This window comes from Cyprinodon tularosa, unplaced genomic scaffold, assembly GCF_016077235.1.
Source record: "Cyprinodon tularosa strain WSP-4 unplaced genomic scaffold, ASM1607723v1 ctg52, whole genome shotgun sequence".
NCBI lineage: Eukaryota > Metazoa > Chordata > Actinopteri > Cyprinodontiformes > Cyprinodontidae > Cyprinodon > Cyprinodon tularosa.
In genome coordinates, this window is record NW_024039252.1 from 2,213,656 (window position 1) to 2,231,889 (window position 18,234).

An 18,234-nucleotide genomic window follows, 5' to 3' on the forward strand; every position below is an offset into this window, starting at 1 on the left:
CAGTCAGCATGGTTTACTTTTGATTCCTATCACAAGGTATAGGTGTTTTTTGTTGTTTTTTTTTTTTTTTTGCTTGTTTCTCAGACAGTCATATATTTTCACGAGTCATCAACTATTACTGGCAGAAGCTGTCAATGAAAATAACTCTCATGCTCTTTGGTCACGCATTGCTGAAAATTGTAAAACGACTCACTACTTCCATCTGGTTTTGTAAACAAATACACAAATACTCACATTTAACAATTGAAAAGCAGCCCTGGATGTCCCAAACGCCAGAGGTTCAAGGGGCAAGGCCAAGGGCTGGGAAAAGGACAGGAAGGACAACAGAGACGGGTAGATAGACAGACTCATTAAGATAACTGGGTGACAATGTCGTTCATCAAGCCTGATAAGGCCATGGCCCTATGCCAAAGACCAAGGTGTGGTTCTGTCCCCAATCATTCACTGTCAATAAACGCATCCCTCTTATTATGTGTGTTGTTATTACACTTTCAATTAACAAATTCAATCAAATCTGAAAATGTATCATCTGACAGTCTTTAAAAATAATCTAATGAAAAGTGCATGTTTCATGAATAGGATGTTCTGTTTTTTTCAATTTTGAGGCGAACGTAGAAAAACTGTATCTTAAGGTGTCTTTGTTTCTGATAACGGTTCTAAATAAGAGATAAATATATATTTTATCAATGAAGCAAAAGTTTATAGTTTAGTCGGAATGGTTCCTGTGGTGGGATGGTCTGGATGAATGTTGTGCAAAAATTCTCCATCCAGTAAAGAGCAGGGTTTTCAGAACCTTAAGTAAAGCGACCCAGTTAAGTTTCATGGTGAAGCGAGAGAACAATACCCAAAGAAAATAAAAGGTTTTTAATCAATAGGATTTTATGGGGCATCATAACCTGTTGGAAGGTTATCCCTTCCTTTGGTAAATTCTTTGTTTACTTTCCAAACTTTCTAAAAGTTATGTGAGATATTTTGAAAATCCTAATTATTTATGTCAGCCATGAGTTTATTTGTTCAGACAAGGACAGATATAATATATGATCATTTCAAACCCTTTAGCATGTCCATTTACAGCACTTGGCATTTATCGGTGCTCAGTGCTTCTCAAAAACAAAAACAACAAAAAAAAGCTGTGTAGTAATTTAAGCCTTAACTTTTAAGCTAAAATGTGTTGTTTGAAAACAAAACAGATATGAAACTTAACTAGGCAGATATATATTTGGTTTTCTGATTTAGGCTTTAATCTAGAGGGATGAATCTTTTCAAGCAATCCCATGATTTTTAATCTGGTGGCTTATTATCAGCTTTAAAAAAAAGTGAGATATTTTATTTTTCGGGACAGCATTGTCATGAGGGGGCCTTTGGTGGTGTAAATCTAAGCTACAGATCAAGCGCCCCTTGGTGGCTAACAGTAACAAAGTTCTGATTTAGATATTTAGATTTTAGATTGTTTATATACTTTTAATAACAACGTATGAATAATTTATATTTCATGAACAAATTAAGATGACATGTTAACACCATATTCAAAAGAAGAAATGTGTTATATACCACATTATTCTCATTTTTGTAATGCAGGCCAAGTTCTTTTAAAAAGTAAATTTATCCTAAAACAAAAACCAGTTGATTTGAGTCTGATAAAATGGCCTAAGAATAATAAAGTCAATACTTTGTCCTCGTCAACATGAACTTCAAACTTAACCTAACCAAGAATCTGTGGGAGGAGCTCAAAAAAGCAGTCATCAAATCTGACCCAGTAACCCATTCCTTGTCATGTCATAAAGATCTACCAAATGCTAAGTAAAAATATGATAACTCTAAAATGCATGTGGGGTTTTCAAAACGAATCTCTGCTGCATTGGTCTAGTTTGGCAAATAAAAATGTATTCTAACTGTTGCAAAAAAGGAAAGGTTTATTTTCTACAATGTATGTAAATGTCTAATGTCAACTTAAATTATCCCAAAATATACTGCAAAAAGGGCAACAAAAAAAAAATCCTTAACCAAAAATTACGGATGACAAATAAAAAAGCCAAATGTTTCAGTCTGTTGTTAGTTTGGGATGTATTTACGTATATCAGTTAATAAAAATTAAATACTGAAAATATATGTTTATTGCAAATGTTTGGCTAGTAGCATAGAAATGGCTCAGTTTTTTTTTTTTTTTTTTTTGCTTTTCATATAGCCTCTAAGCTGGAGTAAATGATCTGAGACTTATAAAGAAAAGAGTAGCTGAGAAAGGCATACTGCAAAAACATAAGAACTTAAGTAGTTTTCACCCTCAAAGTTAACCCCACAAAAAAACTAATTAGCAAAACGCTTAAGCTCTTCATATAAAGGGATAACTTGTGTGAGGGAACGTCCCAGAAACTAAGTGTTTTCTCCTTAAATTACCCAGAAAATGAAGCGCATCGCTGTAGGAACTGTCTGCCCAGCCGATGATGGATGGTTCAATCAGCTGCATTGTCTCCTGATGCTTTAGCTGTAACTAAACTTCTAACTGATTCAGCTCTTTAGTGTTTTCTCCCTTTATTCATCCATTTTAATCTATTATATCAGCAAACCCCATCTAACAGGGCTTTAACTGCACTGCTTTTTAAAGTTACAAATGTTAATTCATAAATTTTAACATTGATATTTACTGGTATTAAGGCAAACATCGATTTTACGTTGAGCAATTAAAACGTTGCTTGTGAGTTTAGGTACTTAACCTGCATTTATATGGGCTATACATTTTTATGTTTGCATGTTGAAAAACAAAATCATTGATGGATTAAAATAGGGTTTTTTGCAAAGAAAGTAGAGAAAAAAATACAAGAGTAAAAGGAAGTTGAATACTGTGGAAGGTGTAAAGAGTTTTTCTATTATGAAAGCAGGAAAAAGATGTCAAAAGAATCCCAAACTGAAACCTAAGAGCCTTAAAGCCTTTCCCCTCATCAGGAGTGACATGTTTCTGAGCTCGGGCTTACACATATTTGTTTGCTGACAGCCTGCTGCCTCTTTGCTCTTCTGAGCTGTAGAGCAATGAAGTGAAGAGCTTTAACCCACATGTCTTTCCCGTCAGGCTGATAAAGTGCTCTGATAAGCTGGGAGGTGCTGGTAAAAAGTGCCTGGCCCTCAGCCCCCACGGCTACAATATGAAAGAGTGGCTTGTCTGGGGCAAAACAGAACAGAGGAGGTGATGAGGCTCGAAGGGGAAAAAAAGATGGAGAACTTCAGAAGAAATGAGAAGGAATAATGATGAAGTAGTGTAGGAGCAGGATGTGTGTCTGTGTGAGCTTGTGCAGGTGTGTGTTTCAGTGTGAGTATGTGAGAACTTACTTTCGCTACCAGCTGTAGGCAGAGGAGGGGACTGGCAGGGTGTGTAAAAATGGGGGAGCCCTGCCATGTGTTTATGTTGACTAATGAGCTAATTACCCAACCCCTAATCTACCTCAACTTGTGTCATTTCACAGGAATGCTGCAGCAGTCAAACGCTTGCAGATTATGGGTCATTTCCTGACAGTTAAAGTCAACCTACTGCTCCAGTAATTCTTAAACACCAAAGGCTGCAGCTTCTCCATTTGCTTCTTTGATAATTTAATGTTAAAGAAGTTGATTTATATTGCACAGATCAAAAGGGTGGATTCTGCTTTTGGTTTTTGCTTTATCTTACAGCAATGATCATCTGCAGTCATATGCAGTATTTTGCCTGTATTAGTATAGTTTGACAATGTTTCAAACTCAGCGGTAGTAATGCACTGTTATGTATCAAATCTTTTAACTTAAAAATAAGGAAAATTGCAAGAGCCAAACTCAAAATTAGTGCCTTTTACAGTAAACTGCTCTGACACAATAATTAAAAAAGGGATGAATAAAGAAAAAAGGAAACAATCAAAGTGGAGAAAATAAAGCATATGCAGAATTATAATGTTATATTTGATATATCAGTACCCCTTAAAGTATTTTTAGATATTTTTATAATTTTATTTACCTATTCCATAGTATAGGTTTCTTGTTGCACGATTGTACCATAAAAAATTCCTAGTTTGTGAACTCCTTCACTAACAATGGCAATAAACCTGATTCTGATTCTGATTCTGATTTGGGGGTTTGTTAAAGAACAACACACTTGTTTCCATCAATGTTTTTCTATGTGCATTTTAATACATAGCATGAAAAAAAGCATAATGATAACACACCTGGTTAAATTCCAACACACCAGATGGAAACCCATCCAATTAGCACTTTTTGTTTTAAACATGGAACAGAAAATTTAAAATCTCCATTACCCTAAATCACCAACCTAATGGTGAAACAAGGAGGTGGCAGTGTAATACTGTGTGGATTCTTTTCTTTAGGGATTTTTTTGAGGACTACCAAAAAAATAAAAGAAAAAATGGTTGAACTGTTTCATGAAAAAAAAAAACAGTCCTATGCATTTTACATAAGGTATAATAATACAGCAGAATTTAAAAGACTTTATTTTACTCCCACCACTTAAACAAAGGTGTACAGATCCGATATATACTTAGTGGCATGTGTCCTTCGATTTTGCCAAGAATTATTATAAAATGTATGACTAAAAAGCTCCATCTATACACACAAAAACAACTGTAAGTCAATCTTGCCTACTTATGATAGATACTACTTTCATCTAATATCTGAGATGACATTTAAATATTAAGAGAAAAATGCAGTAGTTGAATGAGGTTGTATCAGTGTAACTTCTAATTCAGACAGCATGGGAGGTCTCCATCCCTTACACCCGCAGTGAGAGGTGTGAGTTTATATTTTGTGAACTCTCCCTTGCCTATACTCCACCCGCTCCTTTCCCTCCCCCCTCCTTGTTCATCATCTCTCTCCCCTGGGGTGTAAGCAGGCTGCTCTGCTCCCCCCTCAACAGGCTCCCATCCATCATTCCTAAGATTTCACTTTAATAGGTGGTCTTTTTCCTCCTCTTGCACACACCTCCTTATGGGAAATTTAAGCAAAGAGTGTACAAGACAGGCAAAGCTTTTTTGCTCCATGTTTAAGAAATTACATTGTGAGAGGGTTCCTCTGTTGTTAATTTTACAAACTTAATACTAATAAAGCAATGAAATGCTCTATACCGTCATTCAAAAATGTCCAAACCATTATTATGTTCTTTGTTTATCTTGATTTCCTTGGATGATCTCATAACCTTTCTCTTATTCATTCTCAAAAAACCTAAATTTTAACTTTAGTAACCACACTGCGGTACATAGCATAAAGTAACGCAGTGCTACCCTTTTCCCACTTGTTGCTGGGCATTGATTTTTGTTTTTTCCAATTTTTGTCTATATCCATGACCTTGTAGAAGCATCTCCAGTACATTTTACATTTCCTCTACTACGGCTCCTCACACAATTTAAGTAAACATTGTCTATATTCTGTAAGCACTTAGGGTGTATTCACACCAGAAAAGTAATTTGGTCTGTTTGTTTGATTCCAGAACAAGTGAAGCTAATGTTTTTCGTTTGGTCTGATTTATATTGAAATGTTCCAAAAGTCCAATACGCAATTAAATAAAAACAGAACAGAAATGGACAGCCATTTTGTGTAAACTTCAAAGTTTAACCCATCCCAAACAGTATTACACGAAGGCTTTGAAATTATGACAGGTGGCTTTACTGTAAAAGTGTAGCCTACCTATAAATCCACTTCTTTCATTTAAACTGTATAAACTGGGGTACCATTTTAATTTATATGTGCATTGTTTTACCCATTTGAGATTTTTAATTCTGCAATACCTTTTTAAAACCATGCCATCATAAAATGAAGGGTTGTTTCAAAGCATTGTTTCACACAGTATGTGTTGGTACACATCTACAGAAGCACAGAAGCCGCCCCCTAATAAACATACGCCTCTGTGGTGAGTTACCTTAAGCTCCGCTATTATGCTTTGTTCATGCACAGTACTTTGAATTTTTTATAACTGAAATGTGTTATACAAGTATTAATAATAAATAAACTTACACTGCCTTGACTCCACCGCCTCTGCAGCACTGTCTATCACTATGTTAATGCCTTGACCAAGCTGTTCAAACGGACACGTCTATCGCTCACTGGGCTCCGCAAAGCCTCTCTCAACGTCTGGTGTTGAAAAAATCCTCCACCTCAAAAGATCTGTCCATGGCCTAACTGCTAGCATTCCTCTCCTACTCCAATTATTTATTGTTCCACATTTTTGCTTTTATCTGTCCGTAAAAAAAAAATTATTCAAACTATTGGTAAGCATTAATAAATTCTTAACACAACTATTTTAACTGTAACAAATGTTTTATATATATATATATATATATATATATATATATATATATATATATATATATATATATATATATATATATATATATATATATATATATATATATATATATATATATATATATATATATATATATATATATATATATCATTTTAGTTGCTGTAGGGTTTATCAGATTCAGTTCAAAGTTTGACTGTGTAAATATTTTTGTGTTAAAATTCCCTTAACACAAAAAAGTGGTAAGCTATTTTAGATTTAGGCATTCATATGGTCAAAATTTCTAATAGCATAGGGCTAATTTAAAGTGTAAGATAAAAAAATAAGACCATGGAGCTTACTTTGTTTTTTTATTTATGACAAAAGCTATTACAGTTTAAGATTTTCTGTTGATTTTTAATAACCTTTGAATTAATTGAATCAATTGCATTGCTTACTTCTTGCCATGTCTCAGGTTGTTTTTCTCAGAAGGCTTCACATCTGCACACTGGAGATCTTCAAGCCAAGCTGTGCAGTAGCCCCTTTGGTTTAAACAGAAGGGCTGTTGGTTGATATTTAAATGTCTATGTTTGTTTTTCTTTTGCTCCTGTGTGTGTATGTGAGTCTAGTATAAAGGACGGGGTCCTTTTGAAGGGGACAGCACCAGGAAAGTTAGGAGGAAGGAAACGCTACTTTGGTGTTTTATATATTAACGGAATGACTTCCCCTAAATAAAGACGTGCTCCATTCTGCTGCCCGGTCTGGAACAAGCTGCATGTTTCCTGTCCTGAAAAACCTTCGGTTCCTTAAAACAATGCTCTGGGCCAAAATGGAGTAGATGTCACGTCTTCAAAATCTGGGGTGTTGCTTCTGTGCGCCCGCAGGTTAAAGCTGACTCACATGTTTACAGTATTTGTGACAAATGAATGAACCTGTCTGACTGTGACATTTAGATTTATGTACATGGTGAAACAATAGATATCAGCTTTTGATCCATCGTCTGGAACAAATAACAAAGATGAAAGTGTTTCTTCAAAGGCTGTGAAAATTCCTTTTTAAACTGAATCATTTAAATCATTGATCTCTCATTGAAAATCAAATTAATATAACTTTTTGTACCTTTCGGCCAGTTTCCACATTAGACGAGAGAACAAAGCCCTCTCTTTTCCTCTGTCCATCGGGAGCCTGCCATGCAGAGTTTCTCACTCGTGCAGCAGCCTCATCAAATTACACCTCTGCTCCCTCCTGTCATGTTGGCAAACAAAGGTCTTAAAGCGCACTCCAAGTGTAATTGCCTCTAATCTCAGACAAAATGTGGCCTTTCATGTTAGCTGTTCCAACAGAAAAGTAAGGTTGTTCCCCTTTTCTTTTTTGCAGATGATACGTGTACTGCCTGACTTGCACTCATAATGGAGGTGTCTGAAGGAATATATCGAGTCCTATTTTATGTACTTTGGTGGACTTTAATTTTAAGGCAATTAAAAGATTCTTGATTCAATTGTGGAGATAAAGTCACTGAAAAAGTATTTGGACAATCTTGTTTTCCTATTTTTCTTTTTTCAAAGGTATTTTACTTAAAATTTAAAAGAAAATAAGTGTTCTCTCAAAAATTTGCCCATAATTGTGTAGTTTTTTTTTTTTTCACATTCCATCACATTATCATAAAAATCTTATAATCAGGATTTCAGCTCTAAAAGAAAAGTATAATCTTTTAACTAATGCAAATATTTTAAATGATTAGAGATTATTCCAAATTTCTAACATCTCACAAAGCTCTGTTTAATTCATCATCTGGAAACAGAAACAGTATGGCACAGTGTATGCCTACCATGATACTGTATGCTTATGCTTAAACTTAAATTTAGGCAAAGGGAAGCAACGCTTCAGAGATCTGAAGTTTAGATATACAATTAATTATATTATTAATATTATTAATGTAACACTACATCTTTAGGAATAATGTACAAGAATACACCAATGTTGAAAAAATTAACACTGTCCATAGTCCTCCAAAAAACTATAGCTTTGATTAAATGTAGTGGCAGCATCCTGCTATAGGTTTTTTTTTTTTTTTTTTTTTTTTTTTTTTCTTTTGCAGAAACAAGAAATCCTCATAAAATCAGATTTTTAAATCATTCTTTTGATGTGAAAACTTTGTGTTACTTTGCTACATACAGTCCTATTAGAATACCTTAAACTTGTTGCCATGATACATTGGGAAAACATTTTTAAGGCTTAGAAATACTTTTTGCAAAGCAATAAAAAATAAATTCAAACCCAGAGAAATGTCAAAGATAGTGCAGTAGCGCTTGGTGAATTCCTCCACCTTTGGCCTGAATTCTCTCCATGGTGAGCATCAGGCAGTCTGCAGTTGGAAGAGTTTCTGTGGTTTGGCCAGGTGTCTCTGTGTGCTGCCCAGGACTAGACCTCAGCAGGGCCTGAGGTAGTAGTCTTTAGAGTAGGGTGGAGGCACAGAGCAATCTGTTCGCCTCTATGTGATCTGAAATCTCCTGCAGACCCACCTGACTGGCGGTCAGCTGTAATTGATACAACATGATAGCAGTGCTGCGGGAGGGAAAAGAGAGAAAATTAAGATGTGTGTGAGCAAAGTTTGGAAGAGAAGGTAAAAGTGGAGCTGTGAAGGAAAAAAAAAACTACCAGCAGGAAAGTAGAAACAAGATGGAAATTTTGGAAAGAATTCTAGGTCTGTTAGTTAAGAATATGGAACACATACTTTAATACGGTTTCCAGCGGCTTTGGCAAGCAAAAGAGAACAGACAAAAAAACAATATTTGATATCTGCAGTGTTCTGAGTGTTCTCGGTGGAGAGTGAGTACTTGGTAAGAGGAGCTGGAGTGTTTCTAAAACCGTTCAGCTAGGCTTTTTTTAAGGGACCCAGCTGTGCACCCTGGAGGTCCTGAGCTATAGCTAGGGCATAATCAGCTCGTGTGTGGACGAGCTGCAGCCTCTGAGCAAGAGTTAGCCATGACCTGATGTTTCAGGAGCCTCGGTGAATTGATGGGCCCCAGGAGAGCTATCACAAGGGCCAACGAACAATCACCCATTCATCCCTGTAGCCACAGCAAGAGGGCAAACGCTCTGCAACCCCACAAATCTTGTAAAAAGACTTTTTAATTGGACTCTAATATGCATGTTGTATTAAAGAGTTGCAGTATTTCTTATTTTTATTTGTGAGACAATTAACAAAATGTAGTTGGGTTTTTTTTATTAGTCACCAGATTGTCATGTCAAAGCAGGAGATCATCATACTTCATCGATCATATTTAATCAAAAATGCTTCTTTATGGAGGACAGCTAAACCAGACACCTACTGTAGTCCTTACTAGAACAGAGAGGTGTTCATTCCATTTGCCCTTTTGCTCAAAATCATTTACCATGACCTAGTCAGTCAACCTTTCTCCTGCCAAAGTTTCCTCTTTTTCTCCCAAAGACATGGGGCTCAGAGGTCAGCAGAACATCAGTTACATTTTTTATGTGACTTACAACAGTTGATTATTTATAGAGCAAGAACAAATATACAACAGAGAAGGAGAGTAGCAGTTTGGGCAGGAGGCAGGTTAAGCTAAGGAACATCTGTCCTTTCAAAGGCATCTCCTGCTTGGTATGCTCCTTTGGTGTCATAGAGTTGGCACGCTAGTCAAAACAAAGCTGAAGAGAGGGGAGTGAAGAACGTCATCCAGGCCCAGTCTTCCATGTCACCGAGTACAAAGCGTGTTCCAGAGAAGTCACTTCACTCCAAAAAGAGCTGGTTTTGGTTGCACTGAGCACCCAGAGACCTGACAGCAATTACAGGGGAAAAAAGTTTCACTTAAAAAGTTCAAGCGTAGAGGTCTTCTATGAATCAGTGGTCACAGAGTAGAAACCCTTTCCCGTTTTTAGTTTTTTTTTTTTTTCCCGATACTTTTCTGCATATTTCCATAAAATCTGTACTTCACATAGCAGTGTAAAGGATCACATATCACATAACATCTCATTTTACTAAGGTGTGAGTCAGGAAAAGTAAAAAATAAACAACAACAAAAAACACGATCCATATATCTCTTAAGTGTATTTCATTAATGCTTCTCTGGAGTTTTTTTTTACCTCTGGATACAAATATATGTACCAAGAGATCACATACAATCATACAAATGTACCCACAAACATACAGACATATTGACATACTGATAGATTTGATAGATAGATAGATAGATAGATAGATAGATAGATAGATAGATAGATAGATAGATAGATAGATAGATAGATAGATAGATAGATAGATAGATAGATAGATAGATAGATAGATAGATAGATAGATAGATAGATAGATAGATAGATAGATAGATAGATAGATAGATAGATAGATAGATAGATAGATAGATAGATAGATAGATAGATAGATAGATAGATAGATAGATAGATAGATAGATAGATAGATAGATAGATAGATAGATAGATAGATAGATAGATAGATAGATAGATAGATAGATAGATAGATAGATAGATAGATAGATAGATAGATAGATAGATAGATAGATAGATAGATAGATTTTTCCATGTGCCTATATGTTTTTCAGTGTCATTGTTATTCATGTTTTTTTTATGTAATACAAACAAAATAATACAATAGTATATCTATAATAAATACTAACAAGCTTCCTTCATTATAAATAAGTTACTTTTGTTACAACAATTATGCTTTTTTTTTTTTTTAAACAAACTTTATTTAGTAATCCAGTAATATTTAGTATTTTGGTAATGGCATTAGGGTCTTTTTCTAAAATTAGATAAAAATGTATTTAATTGTCAGTTATTCAATAAGTCTTTGGATGTCTCCTGGAAAAACGGACAATACGTCAGGACTTTTAGAATTCAAACATTAATTTAAATAAAAAAGATAAATGAGTTCATTGGAATTAAATCATAATTTTGGAATGGTCTAGCTGGGACAAACTGAAAATTTTAATTCTAATATGCTCTACACATTAAAGAAATTTCATGGTTTTGTAATGATTCTTCAGTCCAAGCTTATAAATTCACAAAACCCTGGCCTTTAACTGAGGTGTGCATTGTTTGCAGATCAGATTTAGTGACTATGCCTGCTCCTTTCTTGTCTTTAAAAAAAACATATTGCAACCAATCCTACAAAGTACGACTATCAGCCTATCTAAAAAAAAAAAAGAACACTTTTGTATTTTCTTACTTTTATGTAATATCTAGAGGTCAGAACTATATGAAGACAAGTGTGAGGTGTGTGTTACTGTAAACCCGGTGTGGTCTCTGTTTAGTCTGCCAGTGTCGTAGATGCTTTGCTATGCAGTTGTAAATTCAACCCCACTGACAGAGCCTGTCCAGCCCTTCACTCCTCATTTATCTAATTATTTCTGACACTTGAGGAAACCAGCACACACACACCACCACATGCAAATTGAATCTGCGTACAAGAATGTGTCAACACCTTCCCAGATTAATTTTTTTTATCATTGAAACAATTTGTTTATTTAATCAAATTCAGAATTAGAATTTAAACAATTTAATTGCACATAGTACTGTATACATGCTATCTATGAGAGAGTTTACCAAATACTTTTCAAATGTGTCAATTTAAAACAAAAAAATACATACTTGCTAAATCTTTTAGTAAACCTATTTTTGTTTTCTTTACTAATGTTTTCAAAAATAATAACTCATATAATTAGAATTATAAGATCTAATGTATCAGAAATACTGTTCTTTGATTTATTTCTTATTTGTACTAATTCAAGTGACAATCAAATACAACAAAAAGTTTAAACAAAGCTAAAACACATGGTGTCAAAAATCCTCTTTATATTATTTCATAAATAGACTTATTTAGTTATGTACAGTTTTGTTCAGGTGGAGAAGATAGTATTACAGGTGCTGGTCATAAAATTAGAATATCATGAAAAAGTAGATTGATTTCAGTAATTCCATTTAAAAAGTGAAACTTGTATATTATATTCATACATTACATACAAACTCATATATTTCAGATGTTTATTTTGTTTAATTTTGATGATTACAAATGACAACAAATGAAAATCTCAAATTCATCATATCAGAAAATTAGAATATTGTGAAAAGGTTCAAAATTGATGGCCCCTGGTGCCACACTCTAATCAGCTAATTAACTCAAACCACCTGCAAAAGCCTTTAAATGGTCTTTCAGTCTAGTTCTATAGGCTACACAATCATGGGGAAGACTGCTGACTTGACAGTTGTCCAAAAGACGACCATCGACACCTTGCACAAGGAGGGCAAGACACAAAAGGTCATCGCTAAAGAGGCTGGCTGTTCACAGAGCTCAGTGTCCAAGCACATTAATAGAGAGGCGAAGGGAAGGAAAAGATGTGGTCGAAAAAAGTGTACAAGCAAGAGAGATAACCGCACCCTGGAGAGGATTGTGAAACAAAACCCATTCAAAAATGTGGGGGAGATTCACAAAGAGTGGACTGCAGCTGGAGTGAGTGCTTCAAGAACCACCACACACAGACGTATGAAAGACATGGGTTTCTGCTGTCGCATTCCTTGTGTCAAGCCACTCTTGAACCACAGACAGCGTCAGAAGCGTCTTGCCTGGGCTAAAGAGAAACAGGACTGGACTGCTGGTGAGTGGTCCAAAGTCATGTTCTCTGATGAAAGTAAATTTTGCATTTCCTTTGGAAATCAAGGTCCCAGAGTCTGGAGGAAAAGAAGAGAGGCACTTCATCCACGTTGCTTGAAGTCCAGTGTAAAGTTTCCACAGTCAGTGATGGTTTGGGGTGCCATGTCATCTGCTGGTGTTGGTCCATTGTGTTTTCTGAGGTCCAGGGTCAACGCAGCCACATACCAGGAAGTTTTAGAGCACTTCATGCTTCCTGCAGCTGACCAACTTTTTGGAGATGCAGATTTCATTTTCCAACAGGACTTGGCACCTGCACACAGTGCCAAAGCTACCAGTACCTGGTTGAAGGACCATGGTATCCCTGTTCTTAATTGGCCAGCAAACTCTCCTGACCTTAACCCCATAGAAAATCTATGGGGTATTGTGAAGAAGAAGATGCAATACACCAGACCCAACAATTCAGAAGAGCTAAAAGCCACTATTAGAGCAACCTGGGCTATCATAACACCTGAGCAGTGCCACAGACTGATCGACTCCATGCCACGCCGCATTGCTGCAGTAATACAGGCCAAAGGAGGCCCAACTAAATACTGAGTGCTGTACATGCTCATACTTTTCATGTTCATACTTTTCAGTTGGCCAACATTTCTATAAATCCTTTGTTTTTATTGGTCTTCAGTAATATTCTAATTTTCTGATATGATGAATTTGAGATTTTCATTTGTTGTCATTTGTAATCATCAAAATTAAACAAAATAAACATCTGAAATATATGAGTTTGTATGTAATGTATGAATATAATATACAAGTTTCACTTTTTAAATGGAATTACTGAAATCAATCTACTTTTTCATGATATTCTAATTTTATGACCAGTACCTGTATATTGATGTAGTGTTTATCAATATAAGCTGTTATATCAAAATAAGCTGTTATACCAAAGTATGAAAGCAATCAGTGAAAAATGTATATTAGCCCTTATTTAAAGTGTTGATAATGAGACTTTAATCATGAGGAAAGTAAATAAGTTCATCTTTGCTTTTCCTATTTCATTTCATTCAACCAACTGTCCTCATGATCTCTAGTTTTTGAATGGTTTGAGTATGATGATAAAAAAATGACACTAAAAGGCTTAATATTTGTATTTAGATGATTATCAAAAAAACAAAATGTTGATTGATTGTTTGCAATAATTTCTTATTGTTGTTTGTTTTCCAGAAACAACTATAATAATTAACTGCAACAAATATATTAGTATGTTTCCTCACTTTTGTTTACTTTCAGCCAATCACTGCAAAAATTAACTAAAGGCTTTAAGGATCACTTGCTAGTTTATTTTGCTATTTTACATTAATATAAACAATCCACCTAATATTTGGATAAACTGAATTTGATGAAGTTGATGAATATGATTGATTATTTAAAGATAATCTAAATACTTAATACACATAAGACTTTAGAATAGAGTATATAAAGGACAAATTAATTCAGAGTAGGCATTAAAACACCTTAATAAAAAATAATTAAAATGAAATTTTAAAGTTGAAAACACTTCTCACCTTAATATATATTTTGGCCTTCCTGTTTCTTTATTTCTTTTATGGTGAAGCGATCTATCGTAGTTATTAAAACACAATCTGCTTTGCTTTAAAGGGAAAACAAAACATGCTAAAGGCCTATAATTCCAAACCTTTGCAACACAGTTGGAGTTATTTTGAATGAACGCTGCAGCGCTAACAAGGCACGCACCTCTCATACAAGCTCCTGTATGCTCAAAGCAATCTGGGGTGTTTCCTGAGGCCACATCAAATTCAAATTCGTGTGCCTGTTTTTTGTAAAAACACAGGCAAATGTCAGGAGAAGATTACACTCAAACATTTTGCATGGAAAGAAATGCTATTCCTGTGCTAGATCAGCAAGTATAGAATTAAAACGCTGAGGTCTATATAGTTTTCCCAATAAAATCTACAGCTTCCGGGTGGTCTAAACATGAATATTACAAACATTTCTCAAAAAGTATTTATATGCGTCAAACCAAAGAGAATGTGATCAGACAAAAGATAATTATATGATAAAAAGAACATACTGATTTATAGTTTTTATATTATATAGCAAGAATTAGATAAAAACAAAAGTGAAAAGAATTAATTCAAATACAATAAAACAGTAGCAAACATTTGAAGTTTAAAATCATCTGTCACAAAAGAAGAGGATACTGTTATTTTCCTATTAAGCTTTAAGCATTGGAAGCTGTGGGCTGCAGCCTGATCATTTGGCGGGCTTTAAATAAACAATAGTCCCATTGGTGCCAGAAAAGCCCTCACACAGTCACATCGTTAAAAAAAAGACTCTTCATGGCACAGATTGCAAGATTTTTAAGGTTATGAGAAGAGTTTTAAAAAGAAAGCGTAATTCTCTTCAAAATCAATTTATTTAACGGCAGTTACTTATTAAGGCACAAAAGAATGCAGTATATGTCCCCTCTAATGTTTCATTATATACTATGCATTCATTCTATATTTTGAAAAAAATAAAAAATTTGTGAAACAGTAAAAATATACATTTCTGTGTTTTAAAATAAAAATGTCAGAAGCAGCATGATATTTATTATGTAGCTTGGCACAATATAACCAAATAATATTAAAAAAATAAAAAACACAAAGAAAACAAGTCAAAGTCATGAGATCTCTATTCTTCACTTCCTCAAGCTTGGTTGGACGAAAACTGAAGACATGACAACGCAAAAACTAAAAAAAACAATGATCCGCCACTTGTCGCTGTCATAAAGCAGCTCAGTGATTTGGATTAAATTCTGTAACCTATAGGTAACCCTTAACATTTGTTCAAGGTTCCAGACATACGGTGAGCAGTGACACAATAAAGATTGGCTCTGCTCAATAATGGCAGATTTCATAACCTCATTTATTTTTTTCTAAATTGATCTTTATTAATTGCAGTTTTCATTGTAAAAATGGCACTTAGCAATTCTGCCAAACCCCAGAGGAAAAAAAACAACCTATGATCCCAAACTGCAGGTTTTTACCGTGCAACGCTCCAAATATTTAGAGTAATACCTGGTTACTGTGTAATAACTGACAATACATGCTGACATTATCTGTCCTGCAGCTAATTAAAAACTCTTTGGCTTTTTATTTGTTTACATACACTCTGAAAGCAAACTGAAACAGTCTGACGTGGGGCATGATGAGCATGCTATGCTGTCTTAAATCACTCCCCTGAGCATAAACGCTGACACCACTCTAGGAGTAGTCTTCAACGCTGCAAATGCAAAATTAAGATCATGTATGATTAAGCTGATAAATCCATTTTTAAAATGTATCACTTCAGTGGCTGAACTTAGAGTACTATTTGGATTTGGACACAACCTTCCTTGGATATCATGCATAACTAACATAATTACTCACAGCGTCATCTGGCAGCATGTTTGTCCTTCTCCTTTCTTACCTTGTTTTTTATCTTTATGTGTCACCTCTGTGGCTGTCCTGAAAAAAGTCACCAAGAAAGAGATGGCATGGAATAAAAGACACATTTTAAATATGCAATAGTGGACACTGCACAACAAATGATGCCAGTGTGGCCTGTGCAGCGTCCACTATTGCACATCTTAATTGTGCAATAGTGAGAGCTTTGAGGCCACAACAACTGATGCTGGTGTGGCCTGTGAAGCGTCCACTATTGCACAATTAAAATGTGCAATAGTGGACGCTTCACAGGCCACACTGGCATCAGTTGTTGTGGCCTCAAAGCTCTCTGCTGCCACCTATCTGTATGTCAAGAAGTATCGATAGGGGCTGCTGAGGCCTGTGAATTGTGCTGAGTAATGCCTCTGAATCTAACGCCAATCAGTGAGATTTGGCTGATTAATGTATTTCTGGCTGTTTTTACTCTTAATTTCTACTATCAGCTGGGAGACTGTAAAATTTGGATGAAAATAAGTCATACAGCTTAAAAGTTCATTTTAAAACTTTTATTTTTTAAGACTTTTAGCATTCTACTCTAATATTGAAAATGTTTTTTTTAATAACACCTAGATGTAGAGAAATATAGAGAAAAAGCAACCTCTATAAACCTGAAAGACATGTTTCCATTTAGTTTTTCAAAAGGAAAAAAAAAGAAAAATGTAGAAAAACATAAATATCTAAAATTAAATAAAAACAACAAAACAATCTATGAATGGATAGCTTTTTGAATTTTATGAATTCAGACTCTTTAAAGTTTGTTTGTGTTTTTCATTGAGGCCAACTTATATTTCATATCTCTTTTCCATTTTTAAAATAACTTTTAACATAAAATAAATAAATATCCTTGAATTCAGTATTTTTAAAGAATGAAAAAAGCATGCACATTGGCAGAATCTTTTTGCACTCTATGCTCAAGAGATCATTTATAGCTCATAGTTTCTTGTTTGTCACAATCTGATTAGATCTTAAACTGATTACAGAGCTTCGAAGAAAGTGTATTTGCCTCATCTGTCTTTCTTCTCCACCTGCATGTTGTACAGTAGCTGGGACTATACTGGGCTATACTCAGAGCTTAGTCACCTCAAACAGATTGATTTATTCCGCTTGTGTAAGCCTTTCGTATGTCAGGTCCCATTGGGGAAAAGTGGCTACATTTTTCAGTTAAATCTTAATCCAATAAAAAAAATGTCACCCTCCAGATGTCTAATGGTTAGTGCTAACAGCTACTGATGCAGTAGCAGCAACAAATGTCTGAGCATGTGGCAAAAGTCTCCCCAACAAAGAAAAATTAAAAACAGCCCCATGAGGCAACATATTGCATTCATTTATGCATTTGACAAATAGGTTTGGAATGACTGCCCTACAAGTAGTTCAAAGATTACATAGTTTCTTATTTAAGAACAGGAAATGAAAGAATGACAAGGGACTAGCTCTAGCCATACTGAGATGATTGTGGAAACCACAATGACAAATGCCTCTGGGGTGATGTTTTTATTTGTCTTGTCATAATAAATGGTTATTGTGGGTGTACCATTCCCAGAATTCTTTTGCAGCTCTGTGGCAACGAACATTTTCTCATTTAAAGTACACATTGTTTTAAATATGCATGTGTTTCACATTATAACCATAATAATAAGTATCATTATAATTTTTCTTAATTTTATTTTGTTTTCTAATTCTTGTAGTCGTAACGTTTATTGCCCAAGTTTTCCAACTAGCCTGCATTTTGTGATGAGGGCAGAGTCTCTGCCAACATTTCCGCTGCACTTGTTAAAAATTTATTTACAGTGTTCATCTATGTATCTAATTGGTGGGTTATAACTGCTATTCACATACATTTTTTAACATGTCAAAAATAGTCTGTGGCAGCAAAGCTTTTC

At 34.8% G+C, this 18,234-nt stretch overlaps 1 long non-coding RNA gene across 1 annotated transcript; it reads right to left on the reverse strand.

The window, feature by feature from the left end:
* Positions 1 to 8,381: 8,381 nt before the first annotated feature.
* Positions 8,382 to 16,564, reverse strand: LOC119795718. The gene is made up of 3 exons (XR_005282360.1): positions 16,338 to 16,564; positions 14,622 to 14,697; positions 8,382 to 10,044 (listed from the first exon to the last, which is right to left on the reverse strand). It is a non-coding gene; the product is annotated as an uncharacterized LOC119795718 (long non-coding RNA).
* Between the last annotated feature and the right edge of the window lie 1,670 nt (positions 16,565 to 18,234).